Genomic DNA, 12,619 nt, shown 5'->3' on the forward strand with positions numbered 1-12,619 from the left:
AGACAGTGTATTTGGATGACCTTCCAGCTTTTTTATTGCTTGCCAGGCTTGCAGACTTGTTTTAATTATAATATTATTAACTGTTACACTCTTAATTTTCTTTAAGTCTAGGGCAAATAACAGACTTGGTAAAGGACTACCTGCATTAAGTGTTTCTAGATCTAGCCACACTGATTCCGGGTCAGCATTTATCCAATCAGCTATGTAATGAAGCTGTGCAGCCAGCTGATAAAATCTGATATTAGGGACAGCTAAGCCGCCATCTTTAATCGTGGTTTCTTTTTGTTCCAAATAAATGTGCTGAAAAAGTTGTTCACCCACCTAATGGTTTTATTTATTAAGTAAGATAGGGACCATCTGAAAATGATAAGGAAGTCTCGGCAAAATATTCATTTTGAGCAAGGCGACTCTCCCCAACATAGACAATGGTAGAGATACCAACACACTATCTAAGTCGTCCTTAATGCGTTTTAGGAGAGGTTCAAAATTAGCCTTGTACAGTGCATCTAGTGACCAGGTAATTGAGATCCCCAGGTAAGTGAAACCTTGGGGTGACCATTTAAATGGAGATGAAGTAGGGCAATGTGGGTTGCCCAAAGGCATAGCCTCAGATTTTGAGAAATTAATTTTGTACCCCGAGAATTCACTAAACTGACGTATTACTTCCAAAACAACTGGTACAGATGTCTGTGGATTCGTTATAAAAAGCAAAATATCATCAGCGTATAAGGCTATTTTGTGATCTTTTCCACCAGCAGAGATTCCGGTAATATCTGGGCTGTTCCTTATAGCTTCCGCCAGGGGCTCTATAACTGTCGCGAACAACAGTGGGGACAACGGGCACCCCTGCCTGGTCCCCCTGCCCAGGGAAAAGTAAGAAGAGGTCTGCCCATTAATCCGAACAGCTGCGAGTGGTCTGTTATGTAATAATTTAACCCAACTGCAAAATGTGTCTCCTAGCCTGAAAGTGTCAAGAACGGAAAAAAGAAAAGGCCACTCGACTCGGTCAAAGGCCTTTTCTGCGTCTAGACTTATTACCATGTTGGTGAGTTTTTGCTGATGTGATAGTTGAATAACATTTAACAGCCTTCTCATTTAAGCCTTCTCATAACAAATCCTGTCTGATCGACATTAATAATGGAGGGAAGAGCTTTCTCAAGGCGTTGTGCTAGTACTTTGGAAGGTATTTTAAAATCGACATTTAAAAGGCTAATAGGACAATACATCACATTCATACATGGACATTCATCAGCTGGCTTCCCTTTTTTAAGTATGAGACTGATAGTAGCTTCAGTAAGGGACCTAGGTAAGGATCCTTTAAGGAACGCTTCATTCAGCATCTCCAGAAAAGGGTCCATAAGTTCTGATTTAAATTCTTTATAAAATTCACAGCTAAGGCCATCAGGGCCAGGGGCCTTGCCTGACTGTAGAGTCTGCAGTGCCTCCAGAACCTCTAGTTTCATAATCGGTTTATTTAGTTCTTGTCTTTGTTCATCTGTTAATTTAGGTAGAGTGAGTTTAGACATGAATTTATCAATCAGATCCTGTACTCCTGGGGGCTCCTCACTAGCATAGAGCTTACTATAAAAATCCCTAAACACTCTATTAATATTGTTTGTGTCAAATTTGCTAATTCCATTTGTGTCTTTAATAGATGAAATTGTCTGAGAATCACTCTTTCTGTTTACTAGTCGTGCAATGTATTTATTTGGTTTATTGCCACCCTCATATAGTCTTTGTTTAGTGAATCTTAGGAGATAATTAAGCCCCTAGCATACACTTAACTATTCTTAACTATTTTTCCCACAGTACTGAGGGAGATACATCTGGAGTTTTATTTACTGAGTAAAAGATTTCAAATTGTGACTTAAAGTATGAGCTAAATTTGGGGTCACTGAGTAGGGTTAAACTTCCAAGAGTTAGTGAAACTTTGCTTTTCATTAGACAGCAATTGTAAAAATACTGGACTATGATCAGAAATAGAAATACTTCCTATTTCACAAGACACCACGGAAGATAACATTAACTTGGGGATAAAGAAGTAATCTATTCTAGAGCTAGTTTTCGGAGCATTGGAAAAAAAAGTGAATTCTATCAAATCAGGATGCACAGTTCTGCAAATGTCAACAAATCCAAACTGTAGCTGCAAATGCTCTAGCTCTTTTTGAAGGGGCCCCAGTTTCTGTGGGCAGTCTATCCATCAATGGATTCAAATGACAGTTAAAATCGCCACCTACTATAGAACATTCAGTTTCAAGTTCAGCAAACTCCAAAAATGCCTTTGTAACAAAATCAGTAGGGTGATTGGGTGGAGCGTATATGTTGAGAAATGAGATATATTTTCCATAAAGTAGCCCTTTAATTATACCATAGCGTCCATTACTGTCTTTAACACAAGATTCAAGTTTAAAGGGCAATTTCTTATCAATTAAAATACAGACTCCTCTACTGTTTGAGGTGTAGGATGAAAAAAATGTATTGCCGACCCAGTCTTGTTTAAGTTTAAGGTGTTCCTGATCCTCCAGATGGGTTTCTTGTAATAATGAAATCTCAACACCTTCTTTTTTAAGAGAGGTGAGAATCTTCTTTCTCTTTACTGGGTGATGAATACCTTGTACATTCCAAGTACAGAGTTTGATACTAGAAATATTCATAACCAAATTAAATAGACTTTAGCATGTCTGAAGTTGTTGCTAATCCTCACTGTCATACACATTAATACACTAAACAGAGTGAGCACGTTGCAATCTTGTAAAAAAAACAGTGGCCAACCCTGAAACAAAACTTTTTACAAACACAAACACTAGGTCCTTCGCCGCCCATACCAAGACCTTTAAACTTAAGAGCAAACAAAATGTAAGCTCAAACCCTTCTTCAGGGTGAAAGACCCCTCGCCTATCCCTAAATGCAAGCATCCTTCTTATTGAGCTGGCACAGTTAGTTAAATGAAAGTGCCTGATGGCAGGTAAAAAAATTAAATAAATGAAATAAGATAACAGAGGAGTAAAGGGACAAAATTAAACAGAAATCCCTTGAAAAAGGAAAAAAGGAAAGCAGAGCAATTGCTATTGCTTAGCTGGCAGTGAGTAAACATTGCATATCACTACCTGTATGTCTCTAATCACTGAAACTTATTAGATAAGAAATGCCAGGGTGCCCATAGTCAACTCAAAGACCCTAAGCAAAATGTGCTTTTTAAGTGGAACAGTTGCCCCATAACTAGCATCTCACCCTAAATGAAAAAAATGATATTACCAGCTTCAGTCACATATTTTCTGTCCATTAGAGAGAATCAACAAACGCAGAGGCTTGCTCTGGAGAGTGAAAAGTTTTAACAGCAGCCCAAGTCTGCTTCCACGCTAGCACACGGAGAACTAGCTTCAGCTGCCAGTTTAGCATCGTCGACAGGAGAGGCTGCCAGTGCATCTTTCTTCTTAGCAATGGTTTTTGGAGGCATTTTTCCGGCAGCTTTGCTCCACAACTTAACCAGGGACATCCCATGGAGCATATGCTCTGCTATGCTTAAGTTTTAAACGCCAACAAAAATAATTAAACAGGATAGTGTGCCGGAGCTCCGACAAAGCGTGGCTACCCAGGTGTCTGCATCTGGTCTTGCCCCCGGCTTGAGAGTATCTAATACCATGTTCAAACCACTAAGTGGAAGTTTAAGCTTCTCCAGATCCGGACTCCGATACGGACTCCGATACGGACAGACACTCACTGATGTACGCTGGATCCTGTATGATCTTTTTGTGTGCTACTTCTAAGAGGGTTTTACCTCAGTTTTCTTTGGTCACAAGAGTCCGGACATCATGTGCCTCAAGGAAATCAGGCCAATCTTCTCTTTCTTTCACAGCCGAGAAGTCTTTCATAGATTCTTCAATGATATTCTTCTCCTAATTCGATAGTGAGTGCAGAAATGATGCACGGAGTTCCTCTGTTTCATACTCTTGTCCAACACAATTTTGCAAGAATGGACTTGATAAATCAATTGGAAAGTAGCCAATCATGTTATACCCATGTACCATTACCTTTGCAACGTCCTCTCATAAGTCCTTCATGTCATGGCGAGTCATCGGGATCTTCACTGTGTTGCCACTGTGTTGTGCATTTTACCATGAACGTGTCTCAGTATTCACTAAGGGCATCTCTCAGTACTCTCCCGTTGTCCTCACCCTTCTCAATATGGCCATTGGGTAAGACGTTTTCAGTCTCTAAAAGTGTGTCATCAACAGACACACAGCCTTCATGAAATGCAGCATTAAGATTCTGAAACACATTCCTTGTCGTAATTTCAATCTTGTTATTCATGGGGCAGTAGTATACTTACTTCATGATAAACAATCAATGTTCATTTGAATAGTGCCATCAAGGACGAACACGTCATCAAGTAGCTCATATCCTATTTGGATTTCCTCATCCATGGACATGGCACTAACATAAAGCAGTGATGGAGTGACTGTGATGGAGTAGATTGTGGTGGGTAAGGAGTTTGGGGCGCTACTTTCTGCTTCACCTATCTCATCGTTGACTGACAGCTGTTCATCCGTGGATGTTGGCATGACACACAGCTCATCAAGGATGGGGAGCTGGTCTGAGTTGGAGTTTAGTGCAAAGGTAGAGTGGGTTAAGTCTTGTGTGCATCATTTAGTGCAAAGATAGAGTTGGAGAAGTCGAACTTTGTTTAGCTCATAAAGCTCCTCCAATGTGTTTGTGGTATCAACCTGACACTCTGCAAAGTCTTATTCCTGTGTAATAATCGGAAAGCTTCTTTTTTTCACAAAGGCCATCTGGGAAAAAAATGTTGTCAGCCATTATTTTAATTTCTTGCACTGTCTTGTTTTTGTCAATACATATTGTTCTTGTACCTCCTCTTTTAACTGACCAATCACTTCTCTACCATTTTGAAGTCCATCCATCCCAATTCCAGTCGCCTTTGTTTTCTTTGGCCATTTCTGTTGCCAAGCAATGATCTTCCCCGAGTGGTAGTGGATGGCGTTGCTCCACCTGTGGATGGCCTCTCGGAGGACAAAACCCTGCCTCTTAGCCAGTCAATAACAACCTTCTTTCTTGCCTCCAAAGTTGGATTTCAGCAGAGAGCTACAATTCTGTCACCATAAAGGGGGAGGTGCTTCTTTAGATCCTCATCAGGCATGATGGGTATCGCTGAGGCATCAAGGGTTAGAATACTGTATCCTCCCAGGGTTTCTCTGTATAACAAACTGGCCTAACACAGTTCAGAGTTATGAAGGATGGCTACAGTATATGGGTCACACCAGTCAAAGGTGTTATGGAATTTTCTATCTTTAGGGGTTACAAATTGGATTACATTGGGTCAAGCCTGGGCCTTGAGGTCACACTGTAAATCTTATGCAGGAAGGAGACATTCTCTCTCTGTCTGTGATGTTTTAGGGAAAGCAGAAACCTCGCTGATAAAGGGTAAATCAGCATTGCCTTGGTTACCAAGGTCAGAGAGGGCCTTCCTAGACAACACAGATAGGTGAAAGTGTAGATTCTATTGACACAATCAGACATTCAAACTAGAATGTGCTGACAGTGACCTGAAATTCCATGCAACGTGACCTGAACTGACACAGGCAAAATGCAGTTCCTTGTTTAGAAACTAGTGAACCAATTAGACTAATTTTTCATATTGTAGGGTGATCTGCTTAGGTTAAAGACTAAGGGTCAGACCTTCATGGGGCAGAACGGAAAGAGACAGCATCCAAGTTGCAGATGACTTTGATGTTCGATCTTTCAGTTCTCTGCTTGGCCAAGTGCTTCAATTGACATTTTCAGCTTTAAGACATCCAAGGCTTGTGTCCGCTTTTTTCCACTGAGGTGCTGACCATCACTCAAAATATCCACAATTTGGCGTGTACAAAACGAAGGATTTCAATAGAACAAAGACATGGTAAGTGCAGAATTATTATTATTATTGTGCCCTACCATGTCTGCATTTGACAAAATCATAAAGAAACTGTGTTCACTTTAACTGTAACATTGGTTTGAAATTGAACAAAAAGAAGTTAAAGGAGTTGATGGTTGAAAATCTTAATACATAAAGCTGTGGAAACTTATTAAGTTAGGCTGAGATAAGTTGGTTGCAGAGCAGTGTGGTTGTGAAGAGGAAAAAAAAGGCTGAAGGTTAGTGCTCCCAACCCCTGCAGTGCCATAAAGTGGCTGTTGATTTTTGAGCTAGCTCTGGGCTACACTCGACACAGAGGGAAGAAAAGTGTGAAAAGAACTTTGATGCTGCTGAAGATGTTGAAATCTGTTTGTGTGTAATGTCTTAATGTGTGTGTGTGAAAATGGGCAACAAAACATCCAAAGCAGTGAGTAGAATAGAATCTACAAACAAATTAATCAACTCACCAAAAGTTAAAAGAAAGACTACCTGTGTTTCAGTAAAAAATAAAAGCAATTCAGAACTGAAAGGTCAATCTGTCATTGATAAGCATGCCGAAGCAAACGCACACACACCCACAGAGACACAATACAGAGCAATGTTCTCCCCACAATCGCAACTGTTCGGAATCGGAATAGTTGGTAGACTGAAAGTGTTTCCATGGACTTTTGTGTTTCCATTTTCTTCCCTCATGAATGAGTGGACGAGTGGTGTGTGGCCGTATGAGGGAGCGTTTGATAGAGATAAACTTCAGATTGCTGAATTCAATGTTAACCCTAACGTTGGTAACCCATCTTGGAACTTTGGATACATGAAGGACTGTGTGAATGTGTGGTTGACTGTTGCTCATCAGCGATGTGGAGTGAGATTGGATGAAAAAAGCATAGACTGTATTTCTGATGAGTTCAGAACAGCAGTGGAGAACTGGGCTAAATGTGTGACAGCATGTCATATGCCAGTGTTGGAAGCAAAGTTGCAAACAAGAGCTGTAGAAACGATGAAAGCTAAACAATAGCATGGTGATAATTTAGAGGCCATATCAAAAGCTATTATGTATGGTTGGGCAAAACGTCAAACGAAAGCTCCCTCTCCACAAGCTTTGCTGACCATTTTAACAGAAGTCAAGGTGCCATTGCAACAGGATTGCAACAAGAAAGTAAAAAAGTGATTTCAACTTATCCACAACTGTCAACTACAAATCCCTTTTCAGCTGCTAATATGACTGACCAAACTAGTTCACCATAGACAAAGACAGATGAAGAGTTTCTCTCATTAGCCACAGCTGTTGAGGGGCAGAGAGTACAGGCTGAAGCAGAAAATAGGGACTGAGAGATAGCAGCCAGAGAGAGAGAGAGGGGAACAGGTAAAGAGAGACTTACAGAGAGAGAGAGAGAGAGAGAGAGAGAGAGAGAGAGAGAGAGAGAGAGAGAAAGGGAAAGAATTAAGCGGGAAAAGAAAGACAGAGCCGACTAAGAAAGAGCTAGGAAAGCTGCAGAATAAGAAAGGAAAGCTAATTTGTTACTCAACCAGGAGAAGAAAGCACAGAAAAGGAAAGTGAGGAAGGAAAGGCAGTTAGCTGTCATAGCTGAAGGGAGAGAGACAGACACAGACACAGAGGACAGCACCAGGGACAGTGAAGTAGAAATTGAGACCCAAGGAGCCAGACACATGGAGGAGGAGTTTGACACAGACCATAGTGACGACACAGAGCCTGTAGTGACACCCAAAATGACACAGAGACAGCCTCATACCTCACACAGTATTATTAGAAGGTGAGGAACAATTAGAATGACACGATCAAGGGTGACAAGACGATCAAAACAGAAGACTGAGACTTTGAAATCCCCTACGTCATCTTCAATAAATGCTCCAAAAATCATGGTTGGCAACACAGCTGTCTGTAAACCATGGACTCCCACTGAGATACTGGATATGACACGAAACACCCCCAATCCAATTACTGGCCCAGATGAGTATTGGATATGGTTATAACAAGTATGCACTGTGTATAACTGTCTAATAACTGATGTTCAACAACTAATCTCTTTCTCATACAAGACTGAGTGGGACTTGTGTAAAAATGAGTTTGTTTTCCCTGCTATAACAGAGGACGGTCAATGGCCTCCAACCAAAACCCTGATTGATTGGTTAAACAAGGAGAAAAAACAGCAATAAAAAAGTGTGTGCGACAGCGCAATGACTTCTCAAAAGTAATTCACTGCATTCAAGAATCAAATGAGTCTGTGCCTGAATTTATTCAGAGATTTACACAAATGTGGGATAGCAATGCAGGAAAAGGACGAGAAGAAAATTAATTTTTTGTTGTAACAACTTTTCTGCAAAATCTGAAGCCACATGTTGCAGCTGCCTACAAACTGTCAGTCATTGATTGGCAAACCAAAGATTGGAAGACAACAATAAACAAAATAATGGTGCTACACAGGAGTGAGGTTTTCACTTACAATAAACCTGCCTCCAGTCCTAAACAAATGGTACAGTATGTACAACAGGAAGATGGGCTGCAACATTACAGAAACAATAACAAATGAGGATGAGGAAATTGTCACAAAGGTGGAAAAGCAGGACATTGGGCTAGGGAGTTTAGGAGTGGTCGTCACCAGAACAGGTCCAATAACCATCAGAGCAACCATTTCCCATTCAAGCCTGAAGATCCTGCTGAAGATCCAATGATGCCTAATCAGGTTAATGGTAGTTGAGTCGAAATTTTGATAGACCGTGGGGCTACAATTTCCACAGTTAAGGCCGCTCAGCATGTATGTACACCAACACCTAATTTTGTCACCAATGTAGGTATTTCTGGCATTCCTATTGCAGAGCCACTTTCACAGAGAGCTAAAATAACTGTTGAAGGTTCAGATGTGCAGCATTCCTTTCTGATATCTGATAAAAGTCCAATCAATCTCATGGGAAGGGATTTACTTTGTAAACTACATGCTACCATTCATTGCATACCAGACGGATTGTTTTTCTCCCTGATGAGAAAGCTGCTCAAGCATTTCAGTTTTTGCAATCCACTGTTGATTGTTTGTATTGTTGGACATTGCCAGATTTTAACATGCATGTGCAACATTGATGTCTGCTATGAGGCCTCTCCTGTATTATCATTATACAGCGGCATTTAACCCTTCAGAGCAGTATAAACAATTGGCTAATGTGCTTTTGAATACACAAGAGGGGTTGGAGTGTGAACAATGTTTGTTTGTTGGTCCACAGGGTGCAATACCAATCCGGCTATCTGACTCACAGCATAAATCGGTTAATGATAAAGATTCATTTCCACACATCACTGTAGCAGTCGCTCCTGGCTGTGAGCCACAACAACTTGGAAGCATGGTCGCCCAGTGCAAGGCATTGAGAGGAGCTGCACATGCTTCTCACACACAAACAATAACACACTTGGGTTAGGAGTTGTACATGTTATCTTTAAGTGAGCATATTCAGTTACCACAGAGCACATTTGTCTTACACCAGCCACCTCCCTCCACACAGTATGGGACTCCATCAGAGCTTTCAGGGGTTCCATCGATTTTATGGGCTAAACATAAAAACCATGTCGGTTTTGTGAATTCAGCTCCACCTCATAAAGTCACACTCAAGCCTGATGCTAAGCTACCAACGATCAGACAGTACAATTTGCCTTCAAAAATCAATTGCTGGTATTGAAGGTGTCATTCAATCTCTATTGGATCAAGGTGTGTTGGTTCAAACCACCAGCCCATGCAACACACCCATTTTGCTCATTCCAAAAGCAAATCGCCTGGATGATGGCATTTCATGCAAGATTTGCAGGCTATTAATAACATTGTAGTACCTACAGCTCCAATTGTGCCAGACACCAATTCGATTGTAGCCCCATTACCATCAAACTCTACACACTACACAGTCATAGATTTGTGTTCGATTTTTCTAAATACCGTTGCATCCAGATAGCCGGTATCTGTTTGCATTCATATTCAAAGGACGACAGTACCCTTGGCGGCGTTTACCTCAGGGTTTTGTTGAGTCCTACAGTTTACACAGCAGCGGTAAAATGTGACTTGGATGACCTCCACTTGCCAGGGGGCTCCAATCTCCTGCAGTACGCAGATGATCTCCTATTAGCTTCACCGTCACAAGAAGCTTGCCGAATGGACTCTATCTTGCTCCTGCAGAGACTGGCTGAGTGTGGTCATAGAGCATCACTGGCTAATTTGCAATTTTGTCGGTCTGAAGTGACATACTTGGGTCATGATTTGAAGGATGGACAGCCCCTTTTGTCACCAGAGAGGCTGAAGCTGCTGGTTAACATACCTCCCACCCCCAAAAAGAAGTAAATGCTCTCATTCTTGGGGATGGCTAACTATTGCAGACATTGGATTTTTGAGTATGCCACTATGGACCCTGTTTTGCGAGAGCTGCCACACTGCAGTCAGCTCCTCCCATGATGCAGTGGACTGAGGACATGCACAAAGCTTTTCAAGATCTGAAACATGCTCTCACCATGGCTCTGGCATTGGGGTTGCCGTTCCATCTGCATGTACATGAACGATATGGCTTTGCTACAGGCATTCTCGTGCAGAAACATTACCTCATTACCGTCCAGTTGCGTACTACTCCTCTCGACTAACCCCTGTGGTTCTTGGTATGCCAGGTTGCTCAAGAGTGGTGGCCACTGTTGCCAAATCTGCCAAATTGACAAATCTTCTCCCATTGTACTGGCTCATGACTGTGTTGTGCACGTCCCACATACAGTATTTCACATCTTGAACACATCTGCTACTCAGCACATGACAGCTGCATGTCACTCAGGCTATGAAGCAGTCATTCTTCATAGTCCACAAATAACTTTAAAGTGCTCACCTCCGTTGAATCTGACTACTCTCTTTCCATTGATTGACACAGATGATGAACATGATTGCATTACAACTATTGACTTGTGTACATCCCCAAAGCCAGACCTATTGCTGATATGCATTCGGCGCTGCTCATGATTTTGGCCAATTGTGGAAAATGAGAGGTTTTGTGTCATCATCTGGCAAACCGCTACAGCATCACGCTTTGGTAAATGACCTGTTAGATGCTATTTTGCGCCCGTCTCAGCTTGCAATCATCAAATGTGCTGCTCACATGAATGGAAATGATCCTGTTTCACAAGGAAATGCAATGGCTGATGCTGCAGCTAAACAATAGGCACTTTCCTCTTCCTCCATGGTACATTAATGTGCCTCCACACAACCTGCCAATCCAATTCCAGTACCTTCCGCTAATGATGTCGTGAAAATGCAAAATCATGCTGATGACAGGGAGCGAAACCTTTGGTTGCATAAAGGTTGTACAGTTGATACAGAGTCTGGCTTGTGGCTCCACCCTGATGGTCGACCAGTTTGCCCTCAAGCTCTCCTACATGTGCTGGCACGTGTTGCACATGGACCAGCGCATGTCGGAAGAGGGGTAATGAATGATGTTATTCGCTCACAATGGTAGGCATTATGCAAGTCTCACAAACACTTGTGGATAATTGTATGATATGCCAACAGACCAGAAAGAAGAACAGCACAGTGAAGCATGACCATTTGGAACCCCCATCATGTCCCTTTGTAAATATGCAAATAGACTTTGTACATATGCCAAACTGTCAAGGCTACAAATATTTGTTAGTCATAACCGATAGGTTCTCAAAGTGGATGGAGGGTTTTGAAACAAGACAAGAGGACGCAACAGTTGTAAAGTGTCTGCTAAAAGATGTAATCCCTAGCTATGGGGTGCCACAATGAATAGATAGTAACAGAGATCCAGCTTTTGTGTCAAAAATCACTCAGGGGTTGTCAGATATCTTATTGTTCAAGTGGCAGTTGCATGTTCCTTATCGTCCACAGAGTTCAGGTCAAGTTGAAAGAATGAACGCAACTATCAAAGAGAGATTGACCAAAACTGTAATGAGAACGGGTCTGAAATGGCCTGATGCAGTATTGTGCTGTATTCCATTCGAAGTGCACCAAGAGCAACTACAGGACTAAGTCCTCATGAGGTGTTGATGGGGGGATCATTGGGAATGATGAAACTGATGAGGATGATATTTATCTCTGGAGTAGTTACTTTGCATCCATAAACACAATTGCTGCAGCCAAATCTGAACCAAAGGTGCATGTAACTGTGGACACAACAGCTACTAATAATGTTGGTATGAGGTATTATGATTTTGCAGGCTTCCAGGAGTGGATTCAGCGTCTTTAACTGGATGACATTCCTGTGGAGGAGGAAGATGAGAAGGAGGAAACTTCAAACCTGTAAAAACTCTTCTAAAAGGTTCTAAGAGAAAATTAAACAAAGAACCATATACATACATACATATTTATATATGTATGTATCTTTATTGAACAAATGAAGACAGTGTGTCACTTCTTTTTAGTACATCGTTACTCCACCAACACACCTGTCACAAAGACTACACAAGTGTGCTGGAGATTTTTGATTATCTGCTTTTAGTTATTTAAAAAAAAATGTCATTTACAATTTCATCTTTCAGTTTGAGCATTTCCATTTAAGCTTTAGTATTGTAATAAATCTGAGTTCAAACAGAGACCAGAATTTATGTGGGATAAATGACAGAGACCTCAGAATAACCAACACCAGACCACAAAAGTATCAGGCAAAATGAAAATCTTTATTAAGTTAACACCAATAAAAAAAGGGTCTTTGGAGTTTCACGAG

Source organism: Thunnus maccoyii, chromosome 10 (genome assembly GCF_910596095.1).
Source record: "Thunnus maccoyii chromosome 10, fThuMac1.1, whole genome shotgun sequence".
Classification (NCBI taxonomy): domain Eukaryota; kingdom Metazoa; phylum Chordata; class Actinopteri; order Scombriformes; family Scombridae; genus Thunnus; species Thunnus maccoyii.